General features: G+C 44.6%; 1 protein-coding gene across 1 annotated transcript in view; it reads right to left on the reverse strand.

Moving 5' to 3' along the window:
• Positions 1-18,035, reverse strand: part of LOC119656242 (PDF receptor-like) — a 221,142-nt gene that overhangs the window by 121,722 nt on the left and 81,385 nt on the right. The gene's annotated exons all lie outside the window — the stretch shown is intronic.

Here is an 18,035-nt window from a genome sequence, read left to right on the forward strand (position 1 = left end):
ATCGTCCGATATTATTAGGTACAATGGGGAAGATGATGAGAGAGTCATCTGCAATAGACTATTATCCATTGGAAAATTAAGATACCACAGGGCTCGGTACTGGGTTCCTTGCAGTGGAACTTAATGCGTAATAAAGTGCTTGCACTTTCTGTCTTAGAAGAGGATACGCAGTCCGGAGGATGACGAGATTTACGCGGCGGAAATGGTGTGAATAGTGAAGACCTGGCTAACTCCTGGGAATGGGAAAAGGGCTCTGATAACGAAGCACAAAAAGAAGTACACTGTTAACGTACAAGTTGATGGAAGTACAGTCATCACTAAATCGGCTACCAAATACTGGAGGTACTGATTGACATCAATTGGATCACTTGCATATGCGGAGACTTTTGCAAACTCTCAGAGAAGGGAGCAGAGGAGTATCGGTTGATTACTATAAGGGTTTTCAACGCTTTTAGAACGACGTCAGATGAGGTAGTACTAGTGGTGGCGGTCAAGATTCCAATAGACATTCTAGCAAAAGACGTGACGGTGCTGTACCATGTAAGGTGTATGGAGGACCACAAAGAACCCAGGAATGCGGCAAAGCCACAATCGTATGATTTCTGGCAACGTAGATGTGACGGTTCTTCGAAGGGTCGGTGGATGCACAGGTTCATGCCGAACATTAGAGTGTGACTTGAACGGAAGCACGGAGATAGCAGATACCACATTACCCAGTTCGCCGAATTGTTCTATGTGTGTTGAAATACCGGAGGATGTAAAGCATGTGATGTTTCAGTGCCCAAGGTTCACGTTGGAGAGGAAGACCTAAACCAAGCGCGGGAAGAAGCGTGATCCTGGAAAGTACAATTGCCGAGGTTGGAGGAGGTTTGATTGACGAGTCCTTACGGGAGCATTTAAATTAAGCGCCGCGAGGAAGCGTGATCCTGGAAAGTACTCGTATAATTGTTGCCGAGGTCGAAGGACATTTGGTTTACGGGTTCCCTGGGGCTATATAAATAAGAACGTGCTGCTGAAAAAGTAAGTATTCCCGGACGAACTAAACCTCTGTGTACGAATGAAAAAAAATCATATAGAAGTCAAATTGAGAAGGACTCGCCAGACTGGGAAGAGGAAACAAAGGGACGGGGAGCAAAAGCCATTATCTGTGACTCGAATCCGGGTTCCACGAAAGGAAGAAGCTCGCTTATGATTCCAGAAGAACATTGTCTTCTGAAAGATTTTGAACAGTTGCAAATTATACTCGCTGACGAAGGTTAAATGAATTCCTACCGGAAAAAAGGGATCCTGTTGGATTATGGGTATAACTTTCTTCAGCTAGGTACAAAGACACCATGAAATTGAAAGCCTGCATGTCCATAAACGAAGAAGACATCAGATTGGTCTACGATGGATGGACAAACATTAATGGAGTATTAACAGGACCAGAATAGCATCACACATTTCTCAGTGGAAAGCCAAACTAGTGGACTCCGAAATTATCTAACTTTCGGTCAGCGTATTACCGTGCTTGACAAACGGTCCAAAAGCAATAGCTTACACTAGAAACGGATGGAAGAGCATATGCGCAAGGAGGTTCGTAATTGAGGCTTTTACGAACCTAGTTATATGACGAAATAAGAGGAGTAGCTCTACTAGACATTTCTGCGGAGAGGGATATTGATGTCAGTAAGGAAGTGCCTACAGAGTTGTAATAAAGAGATTAACAGGAGTACACCCCGCGATGTACGTTCCCTACTCTCCTACTGAAGATCGTTTGGGTGTTCTTTCCTTAGGAGGACCAGAGACGTTTGGGAGCGGTACCAGTGCCCTCGGTAACAAAAGAACAAGAGAGCTGCTGGAAGGTTAGGTAAGAGTAGAATATTAGGCCCCATGAAGTCTTTGACCACGCTGTGAAGTTTAGGCTTGAAATATTTGCGGAGCAGTTTGAGTTTATCGAAGAAGCGGTAGTAGCTTCTGCTGGCTGCTAGGACTGACAAAATTCCTGATGATTGATGGTTGAGTAGACTCATGCGCCTTTTCGCTCCATCTCAGGCAGGGTCTGCCTTGTCTTCTTATTATATTCATCCCAAATAAATAGATATTCAAATCTACCATTTTTCTTAGTGAAACAAATCTAGAAAATCGTGTAATCTCGGAGGCAATGGAAAACCACCTTTATTTTTGGCGACAAATTTATCATATTTCAGATAATACCCCCAGGATGGCCCCCTTTTTGATTCGACCCCACAATGAATATTCAATCAAGTAACAACTAGATCATATCTCAGGGATATTAGGCAACTATATTGGGGTTAACTTCCGCCCGATTAAATTATCTAAAAGGTCCCTCCCTTCCCCAATGGAAGTCCAAATAGAATTCACACTAAATTTCGATTATATAATCTAATAAGGTTTTCAGCTTCCTGAACGCTATTGATTGTCAGGATTATGCAAATATCACCCAGTTAGGCTCCATCCTCTGTTCCATATATGGATTTCTCGTATGTGCCAGAAATCACGTATGAATGTAAGGTAAGACTATGAATAAGTCCACCTCCTGGTATTTCGTAGGTTTAACGAGCTCTCAGAGGGAATTACGTAAGATATTTGATGATATTTCGGATGTAAAAATAGCCGGAATTCAGATGAAAGGAATCCCTTTTCTCAATGCGTGTGCTTTGGTAAGGATATGATTACATGGGTGCAGAAAATAATTTGGTATTTACTTCAGGACTTGGGATTTTGATTTATTCTTTGATATCAATTGCATGATTTATTTATGGATTTATTGTTTAGCACCTACAAGATATCATTCAATCAAAATCTCGTCACGTATAGGTAGACATCGTGTTTGGGGTGGAGAGGGTGACGAAACAAAGTAGTCCCTCACTTTGTTTGTCAGCGAGAATTTTTACGGAAATGGTTGGACATAGTCGGAAGAAAGGACAAATGAAGGACTATGTGACAATTTCTGATAGTCTCTGGAGATTTTTAAACGAACGGCAAATAGACAGATAGTTCCGCATTCGTAGCTTCTCAGGATTAGCTCTAGAAATACAGGGATTGCCGATTCAAGTAGTTATAGATGGCCAAGAAAAGCATTCTAACTGGGATCGGCACCTCAGCAATATGAGGAAGCAACATTTTATAATCCGAACGGGACTGAATTTCTGCATCTGACACAAAGGCCTGGAAAACCCTCGGGTTTATCAAAATTCCTTCTTTATTCAGTTGTTTTGGAAATGTTATTTTTGATAAATGAGGATCTTATTAACTACTCGATACGAGCCGAGCCGCTATTCCTTTTCTCATACATGACATAGACACAGGAATCAAGGTATATTCCCTGACAACACCAGAACAGAAAAAAAAAACGCATCATACCGGGAGCATAAGTAAGGCCAGGAACACGAACAATACATGAGAACAAAAGATAATCAAGGAGCTCAGAGGGAAGCCCATTTACTACCTTAAAGTGGACAAAGGGAATGCACTGGTTATATTGGACAAAGAGGACTGCGAAAACAGGATGAAGGACAAGCTCGAGAATGGGCCTAGTAGAAGACTCAGGATTGGTCCCCTACAACAACTTGTAAAACAAATGAACAAATTTATTAAGAGACGCCAGTTAATTTTGGGAACCCATAGATTGAAAATCTCAAACCCAGTAAATCCTAGGATCAAAGGGCTCGTCAAGATCCATAAGCCAGGCAGGGAGTCGAGGGAAATCGCTAATGTGAAAGCTTTTTTTCCGAGAGTCTCGACCAAAGAAGCGACTTCTCTGGTAGAGGATTGAAAGGATGGAAAGGTAAGACGAGGTAAGGTAAAACAATATATGAAATAACTCCCTATATAGACTGCATCCCGGTATCGAATTAACCCTGATAATGGAAAGGTAAGGTCAATTATCATTTTTAGTCCTGTTGTTGAGGAGAATACAAAAAAAATTAGACTTGAGGGTATACAGGAAACCGACAGATAACAAAAGAATCGGCCTCGAAAGGGACCATCATCTGGTGGTCGCTTGCCCTCACTTATGTGCCACTACTGCGTCTGCACAACTTAAATTCAATAAGGTCCGTTTATGCGACCTAAGTGTCATTCAATGGGGGATACTTCGTTGTTATGCAAACACAAAAGAAAACCTGTACAACCCGCATGGCAATATAAATAAGCACTGGGGTCGTTTTCGACCACGGCTCAAAATACTGTCATAAGATCTAATTGACTGCAAAAACGTGGAGGGGATTCAATCAACATAAGGAGTGGGGAGCTTGATTGATGGCTACGAGCGTTGCCGTAGGAAAGTGTGAGATGTACCGCCAAGCGTATGAGCGCAGGTGGTCATAAGCGCATCGATGGTCCTGTGGGGGGAAGCTAACGATAAGCTTCACATGCCCGATGATGGGCGTTTGGAGGAGCTTTTGACTTCGATTCTGAAACATGTATCACCCGATATGGCTCCTCTTCTGGTGAATGATTTTTCTTTTCTTTTCTTTCGTGCAATGGCACGGCGTCGGAAATTAACTAAACACCTCCTAGTTATCTGAAAACTAGTCTGGAACTCTATGGCTTTGGGGTAGTTCTCCTGCTATCTCACCTTAGGTGGCCTGCAAGAGATAGAGTTCCTTTCACCAATGGGGAAGGTGAGAAGGAAGGAGATTGTTAGTTCAAGGAACTCCTTGCCACACGGTCTGTCCACCTGTCGAATCCAATCTTCTTCGCAACAAGAAGTGCCGAACGGAGTGCGCAACACGGCTCCGGCTCCATCTACCAGTGCTCGTTATTATATCTCTGAAAATATTATCCGTGGGGTGCTTCTGTAGGAATGCTTTCCCGAATTCCAAACGAAATAAATGTATGAGCAGCGTCCTCAACCGCTCCAGGGGGGGGGGGGCAAATAATCAATCTCACCATTCCTTTGATTTAGCCACTTTTTCACTTTACCAAGAAAGTTGGAACTCTTTTGACGTTCTTTAGGTGCAACTACTTCCTTTGAGCCTTCTCCCTTGCACTTAGAGATAGCTGAACGTCCCTTACCAAGAAGGACAGCAGAGATCACTCACGCGATGACTATCATAGCAAATTCTGAGATGGTGAAATGGTAGGATACCACTCACAAAGCACCTTGCCTCTGCACTTGGGCAAGGTACTTACGATATTTTCATGCCCACACCTTTAGGCCGTGAAGCGGAACTGACTTTGTTGCACTTATAAGAAAACGTCTCCTGGTAGAGATGTAGGACCTCCTACCATTACCTGACTTAAAGCAGAAATTCCAGTGTGTCTTTGAGCTGGACGTCAATCCAAGGATTTGCTGACTGATATGGGATGCCGGGTCGGTATTGTCCTTTTAGCCAAGGCACAAGGGTGAAACCATTACCCATCCAGTAAGCTGTCACATGAATATGCCAAGTCTGTTTTGGAGCTATTCAACAATGTATTTTGCAACAAGTGTCGCAACATTATCTTCATAATTGACGAAGTTTGGTATGTCGAGTTTTAGCAGACACTCGGAAGAAGCGTTACAGAGTTCGGCTCTAGGATGCAAACCTGTTCTACAATGACGTAATCTCCACCTTCCTTTGGTTCACTAGTGTTTCAAAAGGGACCGGTCTCTCAGGTAATGTTCAATATCCCCAAGAGATAGCTTAGCACGTGACATGTTCTGTGACTCTATCTGTTCATCTTAAGGAATTGAAGCATATCTTACATCAAGCGTTATTGTGACTTCCAAAATAGTATCCACCGTGAATTTCTCTGCTCTAAAAACTGTTTGGGGATAAGTCACTGGCACGTACGGCTCCAGTGAGTCTACTTCTGATTAACTTTGCGAGTCCTTTACTAGCCATGTAAATCATAGACAGTAGTCGTTATGCTGGAGGTAGTTTAGGGCCTCCTTTTCTTTTGCTGTCAGCGTAAGCCTCGCCACTTTCCAGCGCTAATTCAAAATGCTCCCCTTCAGGCGATCGAGGAGGAGGTCTGGCCGATGGTGCAACCTCGGTTTGTATACCTTGGTTGGGATACCATCGGCACCTGACGTCATCTTATTTTTCATATAAAAAAACCTTTTTATGTTAGAAGACCTGGAGTCCTTGGTGCCTTCCATGCAGTTGCCATATCCGGGATGTTCAAGGAATAACGCCGGCACAATGCGATCCACCTGTTCTGTATAAATGGAGGATTTCTGCAAAGCTCCGATTTTCCGTGGGTCATGGAGTAAGTCCTGCCAGCAGCGAGTTTTGCTTTCATTTATCGTCGTATGGAGTCTCCTTACAGCTGATCAAGAGTTTATCCTCCTTCGCAAAATCTGCTATCCACCAATCCATAGAAGCTTTGTTACAGCCGTTTGCCTAGCGCGGCTTTACCTGTTCGAAAAACTTCAACAGACTTCCTGATGTTCACCTTCATGGCTTTCCATGCGTAAGGAGAACACTTGACAGTTCCACTCCAAAAAATTCCATCAGCTACTTCGAACGCGGATATTGATGGTTACTAGGTGACAAGCCTTCCTTAACTCGTCAGCCGTTCACTAAGGCCACCGGGGATTCTGACGCGAAAGTTCTGTCAGGGATGCTTCTTTCGCCGGTTGGGTGGTGGAATGTGGGCATGGGTTTGGTGTTTAAGACTACTTCATGCCCGAAACGGCGTCTAACTGAGCATCAAAGCCGCGTCGAAAGTCCAGCATCGTTTCATTCGGTGTTAGATAAACGCAGAAAAACGCTACACCTAAAAAGCGGATCCGGAAAAGGCCATCCCGTCCGCCTTAGGTAAGAATCCGAAGTCAGGTGCCATCCCGAAACCGGATGACAACGGCTCTTTTCCAGTACTGATCGTTGATTACCACTTGATCAGCTTTTAACCCGTCAGAGACTGTTCTCCGGTACATGCTAATCTGTAGGGTGTGGATCACATATATATATATATACTCTACGTCTAGCAGGCGACGTCTCCTGATGAGTTCAACGTAGTCTGTCCTGGCCTACGACGCAGAGGTATGAGCTGACACTCTTGGCAAGGGGGTATATCGTAAGCCTCTCGCGCAAGTAAAGAGACGGGAAGCTTTGCAGATGGTGTCCGCGTGCCACACTGTCTCTGAACCGGCCGAGATGGTGATCACGAGAGTGATCCACGTTGCCCTTCTTGCTGAGGAGTGTCAAGCCATATACAAGGGCAAGGGAGAAGAGCCAAGGGAGGTGGTTGCTCGTGAAGAGCGGAAACGCACCCTAGAATAGCGGCAACTCTCTTGGTAAAATGAACTAGGGGCAGATGGACTTTGCGGATCATTAGCAACTTAGGGCGCGTTACGTTTAAGGATTGAGGGGCCTAATAAGAAACCGCAAAGCCGTCTTCGCCTAATATTAGGTGCATGGCTGAAAGCATGGTGAGAATGACTATTTCAATACCCAGTTCTTAAGTGGGCATGGAGACTTTCAGTCTTACCTGGGCAAGATTGGAAAGGCACTATCTCCGGGTTGTGTGTTTCGCAATGGAGCTATGGATGACGCCCATCACACTTTTTTTTCTTGTGGAAGGTGGGAGGGATTTGTCAGCAGCTCTATTTAAACATCTCCAGATAACACTGTGGAGGAGATGCTAAGAAGCGCCGACAGGTGGTTCCGTGTTGGCCATTATGTTCGGGTCCTTCTCGTTGCAAGGAAGATTGGGATGGACCGGTGAAGGGGCCAGACTGCAGGGGGTTCCTTGAATTGATAGTTCCCTTCCTCCTCTCCTCTTCCGCTGTTGAAAAGAATTCCCTGAAGGCTACGTAAGGAGGGAGAGTTTGGGGACTAGTCTGAAGTAACGTGACAAACGGTTCCAGGCTAGCTCTTTGGCGATTAGGAGGTCGACGACGTACCATTGCGGGGGTCCAACAATCTGTGCTTAAATGCTTTCACCTATCTCACCCAAAAAAAGTCCATAGTATGTGCAACGTTCTCACCATACGCGCCAGAATCCCTGCAGGGCAAGAAACTCTCCTTTCTATTGCAAGTTTTCGGTTTGTGATCAGCTCGGCCGCACCTTCGGCATGCTGTCTTCCTGTCAGATCTCTGAGAGATTTTAAACCAGTACCCATAGCCTAAGCAACAGTAACATCCGCATTTGTACCCAACCAATTCTGATTTTGCCACTTTTAAGAAAATTCCTCCCGTATTGCTGGACAACTGCCGATAGAGTTTTTGGCCTCCAGAATTTGCGGTCGTTGATCACCTGTCGACGTTCACACTTACTCTCTATTTCGACCATTTCTGTGAGACAGTTAAATTCTCGAATTTCTGCACTCTTGTTCGTTGTCTGTGAACCTAACTCAACAAGGACTCTCCCACATTTTGTTGTCCATATAGGAGACGCTCTTGTTTTACAGTCTTCGAGCTTGATCTTATATGTCTTAAAGTCTTGCCTCCCGTCGGTTTAATGAGGAAAAATGGCGGACTAGTCCTTTAACGCTTTCAAGCGGAGTAAAGCTGCCGACCTTCTTAGTTTTCCACGGAACTGCTGCCTGCCACCTACGTAGTCTCTGCAGGATTCTAATCGCATCGCTTATAAATGCAGGGAATATGAGATCTTTCCCAGTGAGTGGAGGAAGAGGATGATCATTAATATTCTGAAGGAACGCCCCCTTTCGAATGCGAAGAGTGTAGCAGAAACAATCCTGGAACGCATCAAAGAACACCTTGGAAATTTGGTATATATAGAGGAGCATGCTGGTTTCTGCTCTGGATTCCCCTGACCAAATCGACTAGAAGGCTACGCGTTGTTACGGCTGACGTCTAGATACCTCTCTTTGCTGATGCTGCTGCCACCCGTGGCAAAATTCGAAGTCAGCTGGGTCTGGTCAGTTGAGATGTCACAAGTTCATGGTGAGGATCCAGTCATGGCTTCTGAATGAAAAATCTTCTTGAAAAGTCCCTTAATATTGGAAATACAACGATACAGAGATGTAGATAGTTCAGATGTGCGGCAAGGGTAACCGACACCAATCTGTTATTTGGGGTTTAACCGAATATTTTGCAAGTATTTAACCAAAGGGTCAAAGGGTAGTATAGGTCCCAGGGCGAAACGTGGATTGGTACCCACGATGGAGCTTAAAACCTGGGAAATGCCTGCTGAACCAACACCAACAGCTCTACTACCAAACCACATCTCCACCTCCATGTGGTGACCGCTGGGAGCTCTTTCTTAACGAAAAGCTGCAGACGGAGAAGGATGAAGGCGAGTCTCCCGCGCTTAAAAATGGGACAAATTGTACCAACTGGTCCTCCAGGTTGGGGGTTGGGTAGGGCTGCCAACCCTACACGGAAAACAATTTGTTACGAAGCCACAACAGGAACCTCGGACAGGACGGATTTTAAAACGACGGACCCGGCAACAACAACGGAATAACGATTTGCGCATTTTCTCATGAAACGTGCGCTCCCTGTACAGAGATGAAGCTGATGAGCAGCTAGCCGATACCCTGTCCCAATATAGGGCTGAGATAACAGCGTTACAAGAGATGCGATGGACAGGGTCCGGTTTCCTGGAGAAGAGCCACTACACCATATATTATGGCGGTCATCCAGTAAACCATGTGCTCGGAGTAGGTTTCTTAGTCAGCCAAAAAATGAAATCTGCTGTTATCGGCTTTGAAAACATAAGCGAACGGCTATGCACTCTGCGCTTGCGAGGCAAGTTTAGAAATATAAGCCTCATAAACGTTCACGCCCCTACAGAGGAGACTGCAGAATCGGAGAAGGATACCTTCCACGAGGCAGTAGAACGAAGCCTCGAAGCCTGTCCCAGATATGATATCAAAATCATACTTGGGGATTTTAACAGCCAAGTACGGAAGGAGCCCGTATTTAGGCGATACGTTGGCTCCCATAGCTTACACGAAAAAACAAATGATAACGGACTGCGGACTATTCAATTAGCAGGGTCACATGAAATGGTTGTTGGAAGTACCTGGTTTGCGCGGAAAGCGGTCCACAAAGATACGTGGGCCTCTCCAGACGGGACCACTTTCAACCAAATTGACCACGTGTTGATCGAACGCTGCCACCTCTCAGCCTTGATGAATGTCAGAACATATAGGGGGGCCAATATAGACTCGGATCACTATCTCGTTGGCATGGTGCTCCGAGCTCGAATTACGACACCACCCTCTGACAATCAGGTGAGAGTGAACACTGAAGCAATCCACAACACAACCCCCCGCGACACCTATAAGAGGGGAAATGGATGCTGCAATAACTGCAGTCAACAGAGGACCTGGAGATGAAGCATCCCCATACGTCCAGAGCATCATTGGCCCATACCAAAGAGGCTTCACTCCAGGCAAATCAGCAACAGATCAGATTTTCTCTCTGCGGCAAGCGATGGAAAAACTGTTGGAATATGGACAACAGTTGCACCATCTGTTCATCGACTTTAAAGCCGTCTATGATAGCATAGCCAGGGTAAAACTGTACACGGCCATGAGAGAATTCGGTATCCCGACGAAATTAATAAGACTGACTAGGCTGACCCTGACCAATGTGCGAGGCCAAATAAAAGCAGCAGGATCACTCTCAAGACCATTCGACATCAAAAGCGGTCTACAACAAGGGGATGCCTTATCATGCGTCCTCTTTAACCTGGCCCTCGAGAAAGTGATCCGTGATGCTGAGGTAAATGCAAGAGGTACGATCCTCTTCAAGTCCACCCAACTACTGGCCTATGCTGACGATATCGACATCATGGGAAGAACCACCCGAGACGTACAAACTGCCTTCATCCAGATCGAGCAGGCGGTGATTGGGGCGAGATCTTGGGCTGCACATCAATGAAGGCAAGACAAAATATATGGTGGCAACGTCAGCACCGAAGACGAATCAACCAACAACATCAAACCGCACTGGTCAAACATAAACACGAAGAAGAATAAGGATAGGAGAATGCAGCTTTGATACCGTTGACAATTTCTCCTATCTAGGGTCGAAAATCACAACCGATAACAACTACGATGATGAAATCCGCGCACGGTTGTTGTCAGCCAACAGAGCCTATTTCAGCTTACAAAGACTGTTCCGCTCGAAACGTCTCACCATAGGGTCAAAGCTCTTACTGTACAGGACTATGATCTTGCCAGTCCTCATGTATTCCTCGGAAACTTGGGTTCTTAGAAAGAAAAATTGCGAACCCTTGGCCGCGTTTGAGAGAAGAATCCTCCGAAGAATTTTTGGCCCCCTACATGAGGATGGACGATTCCGTAGGCTATACAATGACAAAATCTATGAGCGATACCATGACCGTCCGGTTGTGGATCAAATCCGGCTCAATAGGTTACGGTGGGCGGGTCACTTAATCCGTATGGATGAGGATGATCCCACCCGGAAAGTCTATAAGGGCAATATGTATGGTAGAAAAGGAAGACGAGGCAGACCCTGCCTAAGATGGAGCGATGGCGTAGGTCAGGACGCCAGACAGCTTTTAGGGATATCGAATTGGTGGACCTCGGCGCAAAACCGGGATGTCTGGAGTTCCTTATTAAGGCAGGCCTGGACCGGATACCGGTTGTTGCGCCGTTGACGATGATGATTTAACCAACGCTGACCCCTGATATTTCAGGACTATTAAAATTTATGGAAATTGGGCGATACTATTTATTTATTTAATTAACGGACAACAAACAGATAGAATTCCAATTAATTATTGTCCTCAGGAGGAGGAGGAGAAAGTAAAAAACTTATCCTACGTTTAAAATTACTTTAAGTAGGGAAGTTAAAAGGACCAAGCTGTTTTGCATTATAATTTCGGCAAAGCCTGGGAATCGGGGAAGCTCCGCGAAGGGCACGTTGAAAATATCTGCGTTACGTGTATCATAAGACGCAGGACGGCAGGTGATCTCGTCAGCGGCGGAGCAGTCCATCAGGCCCGAGGAAAGTTTAAAGAATGTGCATAGATCCAGATAGGATCTACGCTGTTGTGGGAAGCGAAGGTTTAGAAAGCGGAGGCGGGAGGGATAATCCACACGAGGGAAGCTTTTCTTAAAGAAGAGAGAACGGATGAATTTACGTTGCACATTTTCAAGGGCAAGACAATCACAGTTACGAGTGGGTGACCAGATCACGGAGCAATACTCGAGGGTATTCCTCACAAGGGAATTGAAGAGAGCTAAGGAGGGTTGGATGGAGTTAAAATCAGAGGAGGAGCGAAGAATAAAGCCTGACAATTTTGCTGCTCGATTGATGACATCGAGGCAATGGGTGTCAAAGCGGAGCTTATTGTCGAAAGTGACTCCGAGGTCTTGAGTGGAATTTAAGCAGGATAAGGAATGCCCGTCAAGCGAGTAGGAGAAAGAAGTGGGTGAGGATTTTAGGGAGTAGCACATAGAGTGACACTTTCTGACGTTAAGCGCTAAACCATTAGTCGAGCACCAACGAACCAGAGTGTCCAGGTTATTCTGAAGGGAAACACAGTCTATAGGCGACGATACAGCGGAAAACAGCTTAAGGTCGTCTGCATAGAGCAAACAGGGACAAGTAAGAAGGGGAGGAAGGTCGTTAATAAAAAATAAAAATAGCAAAGGACCCAGAATAGACCCCTGTGGGACGCCAGAAGAGGGGGAGAAGAAGCGGGAAGTACAGCCGTCAAAAGAGACGCGGCAGGATTGGTTGGAAAGGTAAGAGGCAAGCCATAAAACAAGTGGTATGGGAACGTTTAGGGATGAGAGTTTGGATAGAAGTATCTTGTGATTTACAGTGTCGAAGGCTTTCGCGAAGTCAGTGTAAATGGTATGCACTTCTTGCCGTGAACTTAGACATTTGGCGACAAAGTTGGTAAAGTCAAGCAGGTTGGAGGCAGTGGACCTACGTTTAACGAAGCCGTGCTGTTCTTTCATTATGTGATGGCCAAAGTGGGCGGACAACCAGTCGCTGACATATCTTTCCAGGATTTTGGAACAGGAGGAGAGGAGGGAAATGGGACGATAATTCTCGGCAAGCGAACGATCGCCACTTTTGTGAATGGGGATAATGAGAGCCTCTTTCCACAAGCTGGGAAAATGATTCTCTTCAAGGCTTTTGTTGAAAATAAGAGATAGGGGAAGGGAGATGGACTTACCAGTTTTAAGCAAAAAGAGGTTTGGAAGACCATCGTGGCCAGGTCCGACCTTGGCATCAAGTTCGCCAATGAGGTATTCCACAAGGATAGGGGTAAGTAGGGGAATGGTAGGCGATGCGGGGCAGGCTACATCTACTATCGGGAGGGATTCGGAGGAAGGGGGAGGAACATAGACTGACGAAAAGCAGCGGCAGAGTAAATCACAAGATCGTCGGGGGGAGTTAGCTGAGAATCCAGAGAATTTAATGGACGGAGGGGATAACTGGGCAGGGCAGCGGGAGTTGCGAATGTGGGACCAGAAAGGTTTCAAATTTCCGCGCTTTAATGAGTCTTCCACGCTGGACAAATATTCGTGTCTGGACTTACGTATTAAAGATTTGACCGAGGAACGAAGGGATTTGAAAAAAACTAAGTCAGCAACGTTTCTAAAAGACAGGAACTTCTTTCTCGCAGTCTTTTTTTGACGTAGTTTTTTTGTGAATTTCAGTGGTGAACCAGACGGGGTAAGAGCGTAAGCACTTAGGAGAGGAGGGAACGTAACAAGAAAGAAGATCAGATAAAATGGTATAGAAAGTGTTGAATGCTTGGTCACATGTAAATGGAGAGAGCAGGGGGACCCAGTTGATTAACGCCAGGGCTGAGTTCAGTTCGCCTTATGAAAGTTGAACTTGGTAGGCTTGCGAGCGACAGGAGAGTGGAGTCGGGATATCTGAACATCGAACTCGAGAGCAGGATGATGGACGTCAGGGGCAACGTAAAACGGAGCATGAAGGGATTGGGAAAGATAACGTACAGGAAGGTTATGTAGATTCGAGGAAAGCAGTCTAGGCAAAATTTATAACACAACATTCATTTTCCAAGTCTATGAAGGGTATTGCTATTTTAGAGATGAAAGCCACTTAATTTTAAATAAATTTTATCACTAATTGTCTAGAAAGTAATCCTCATAACTTAAAAATAAACATGTTGATTTTTTCAGTAGTTGAAATTTTACTAGAAGTAATCTGCATCGCACCAAATTTTTCAAATTTTCAAAGTAGAGGAAATTCAGATATTATTCAGGAAACCACTAATCAAAAGTCCTCCCTCCCCTCTCGTAGGCAATTATGATTTTTCTTTTTTTAATTGGGTTTATCTGAACGAAAATCTTAATTTTTTTTCGTTATTCACGTAGCATAACTTTCACCCCCAAAATTAATTTTTTCCCTCCATACCAATGACCCTACGTAATTATTTCAAAAAATTTCATTGTGTATTTTTAAAAAGATATCAAATCTATGAAAATATCCTCTCTGAGAAAATCATGTTACAATTTATTTCAGCGCAAAATCTTTTAATGACTTTAACCATAAAAAGATTCAAGCCCATTGAATCTATAGAGATACGTAAAATATGTCTGCAGATTTTGTAAATATTTAGATAAATCCAAAATCCAAAGTATCTATAAAAGAGATTAAACGATAAATAGATGATTTTCCTGGTGTTACTTGTTGGCTTTAAGAAAACATTTTTGTTCTTCTGTTTTAACGGTGTATTGAGTCAGGTGAAGATTAAGTTATTTTTATTTGTATTGATTTGGAGGATTATCTTTTTTACCAATTTAGATACACATGTATTACGTATTTGCTCGTATATTCATTGGGGCATGCATATTTAATGGCTTCAAGACGAAATATAATTGAATTCCTGCGAATATAAGTATTCCCTCCTCGAAAAGTCAAGCTATTCCGTCAGAAGCTAAGCCCTAGAGGTTAGAGGAAAAACAGAAATCTCTCGTGGGCTGCAGATTGCTTCCCCATACAAGATACATGTACACATGGCGGCTTTGTGTTTCATAGTCGTTCTCATATTGTTTATTATCCTTTTCAATTCCAATTTGCCAGTTCGATTCCGTAATTTTCCTCCTCAATAAAATTTTCCAATTAGTCATTGAATTTCATCTATAAAAGCTGAAATATCTGCACCGCGCTCTGCCCGAAGTACGCAAAAAAGCCAAGAAACCATTTTTAATTAAAATAATAAAATGCTCAAGGAAAAGTAGTTCGACATGAAAATCCATCGTAAATCTCAATAATGGACTGCAAATGTGTCAATGATCCTTAAACATGCCCCCAACAACCTTTTAGTGGAATTTTTAATAGTCGTAGTCAACCACCCTTACATGTGCATCCCCAAGAACATCATAATTCCAAGATGTATCCTGCAGCGCGGTCCAGCTTGTCCTCAGATTCTCAGAAGCATCTAATATGCCAGTGGATGCTATTTATACAAGTCCTGTCAATAAAATCATTTAATTTTTGAGGGATAACGACGGGATCTTTGTGAGCCCCATTGTATGGGGTTGAAAAGCGGTTAAAAGTTGCTTCGGGTCTTTTCTGTTCGGGGCCATTTGAGTGTGCAATATCCAAGGAGATGGAGGACAAAACAGCAATGCAAGTTACGTAGATGATTTGATGCCATTATGGAGGTAATTTAAGAAGCTAGAGTGGCGAATGATGGATGCTTCCATTAGAAAGTATTGGAATACCCGCTCTCAACTCAAGTGGATGCAATCTTTTTCTTAACAACTTCGATTATGATCCTGTTGCATACAGTGCTCAGTGGATTGGAATGTGTCGACTTTTATGATTGATTTGTGGTAATCAATGGCTTGACGTCGTTGTTATTTGAAAATATAACTTGGGCAAGGACTCATGATACAGTTTTATGAAGTCATATTAATAATGCAGGACATCTTGCAGCCTGGGGGCTGGTAACATTACGAATTCATATAACTCTCCAAAAAAATGCGTAAAATTCGGGTAAATGTGGGGAATTTATTTGAAAAGTGACCCAAAGGATCCCGAGTGCAGGTCCTACCGGGGCTCAGCGATCCTGCCCGGCGGCTTCTCTTAATGTATTCCTACACATCCCCTCTGGACCTCCACATTAAATACGCTGTAGCGGGCAGTGCTATCAGACTAAGTGAGTCCTGATGTTTGACAGCGGAACCATAGGGTCATAGTAAAAGAAGTACTTCGGGAACTTTGGGCTTCTCCTACGGACTACACCACACGCAAACCAAACTTGACGAAGAACTTTGCTGTGGACTTTTTAACCAGGGCCACGTGTTGCAAGGTCCTAAAAAAGTATTCTTCATCGATGGATTAAAGATGGTCTGTGGAGTCGGTGAAATAGTTTTCTCAGATAGACACAACGTAGCCGAGTTTTACTGTCTCTTAGGATTCACCAGTGTTTCAGTTCAGTTTGAAGTGAAAGTGCTGACGACATTGTAAGCCTGTCGATGACTGGGGGATGATCCGGGCATCCAGCGTAATATAGCCATTCTGATCGGCAGCTAAACGGCCATTAAGACTTTGTACTTAGTGTTGAAATCCTACAAGCTGGCGAGACAGTGCAGAAATGCGCTGAACAGTTCGGGCGGCATGTTCAAGGTCACCCTCCTCTGGGTTCCCGGCCATAGGAACATAGAGAGTAATGAGTGGCCTAAAGGACTGGCTAGGAAGGGCTCTGCTCTTGGCAATCCCTCGGTGGACACAGTCTGTGTCCTCCTGACGACAGTTAAGAGTGGAATCTACTTGCATTACTTAGCAGCCGCGGACGTTACATGGTGGGGGGCCATCACCTGCGCCAAGTCAAGGAAGATTTCACCATTCCATAGCAAGACCTGATCATCACAGCTCTTGTTCCAGACGCCTGCAAACGCATACAAGATCACCCCAATATGCCGAGGCACCGGTCTATAGGGGACCATGCTGCCAGACTTTGCCGATCCTACAAATCGCATTGTCCAAACTGCGGAGAAGATGGAGAAACCCTCAGGCACCTCCTTAGAGATTGACCAGGTCTAGATAGAGCCAGGCTGCAGACACTAGGTAGACCATTCTTTGAGGACATCAGGGAGATCTCCACTTGCAGGGTGGAGGAGCTTCTTTCCGTTGTGAATCCTATTGATTGGCTCTGAATATCTGAGCCGGCTCGACTCTGTCCCTTTGCTCTTACCACATCACTTATGGTCTTAGGATTTTGTGTTATCAAAACGGCGCATCATAGCGCCAATTGGGCTCCTCGGAGCGCCTACCAAAACTGCCATGACAGTTATCCATGAAATCCTAAAAAATCCCATCAAAAACTATAATCTTCAGGATTACTGACCGAGGAGGAACCAGAGTCGGTCGATAAGTAATACCAAGTATATCCCGATGTAGACTGCCAGCTTCTCCAGGGCTTTGAAAGGTCATAAGTGTCGAGCGTTAAGTTTAGGGAAGGGGATGTGCTGTTCCTGAAGCCGTTACCCAAGAAGTAGGCAAGATATAGCATCTCTAAAATAACTTCTGTCATTACCTGGTGGGGTTGGATGGTTTGGGTAAGTCGGGTCTGACCAGATTGTATCTTGCGGGTTGCCGCATAAGGAATAAATTCGTTGGCGTATTGTTTGGGTTTAACAGTCTAATGTAGGTCTAATGATCTTACATGAAGATGGACGATTCCGTAGCCTACACAATGACGAAATCTATGAGCGATACCATGATCGTCCGGTTGTGGATAAAATCCGGCTCAATAGGTTACCGTGGGCGGGTCACCTAATCCGTATGAATGAGGATGATCTCTCACGGAAAGTCTATAAGAGCAATATCTATTGTAGAAAAAGAAGACGAGGCAGACCCTGCCTAAGATGGAGCGATGGCGTAGGCCAGGACGCCAGACAGCTTTTAGAGATATCGTATTGGTGGACCTCGGCGCAAAACCGGGATGTCTGGAGTTCCTTATTAAGGCAGGCCTAGACCGGATACCGGTTGTTGCGCCGTTGATGATGATGGAGTCGAAAAATAAACGGCGGATGCTTAGATTACTTGAAAAATTATTTAGCTTGATGTATCGGGAGGTTTGGTAAGGGAGATCCACTGAGCAACCGGAAGGAAACCTTAGCTCAACGGCGATAATCAAGCCCCAAGGAAAGGCATGGCTAA

The sequence above is a fragment of the Hermetia illucens genome, chromosome 4 (assembly GCF_905115235.1).
Source record: "Hermetia illucens chromosome 4, iHerIll2.2.curated.20191125, whole genome shotgun sequence".
Lineage (NCBI taxonomy): Eukaryota > Metazoa > Arthropoda > Insecta > Diptera > Stratiomyidae > Hermetia > Hermetia illucens.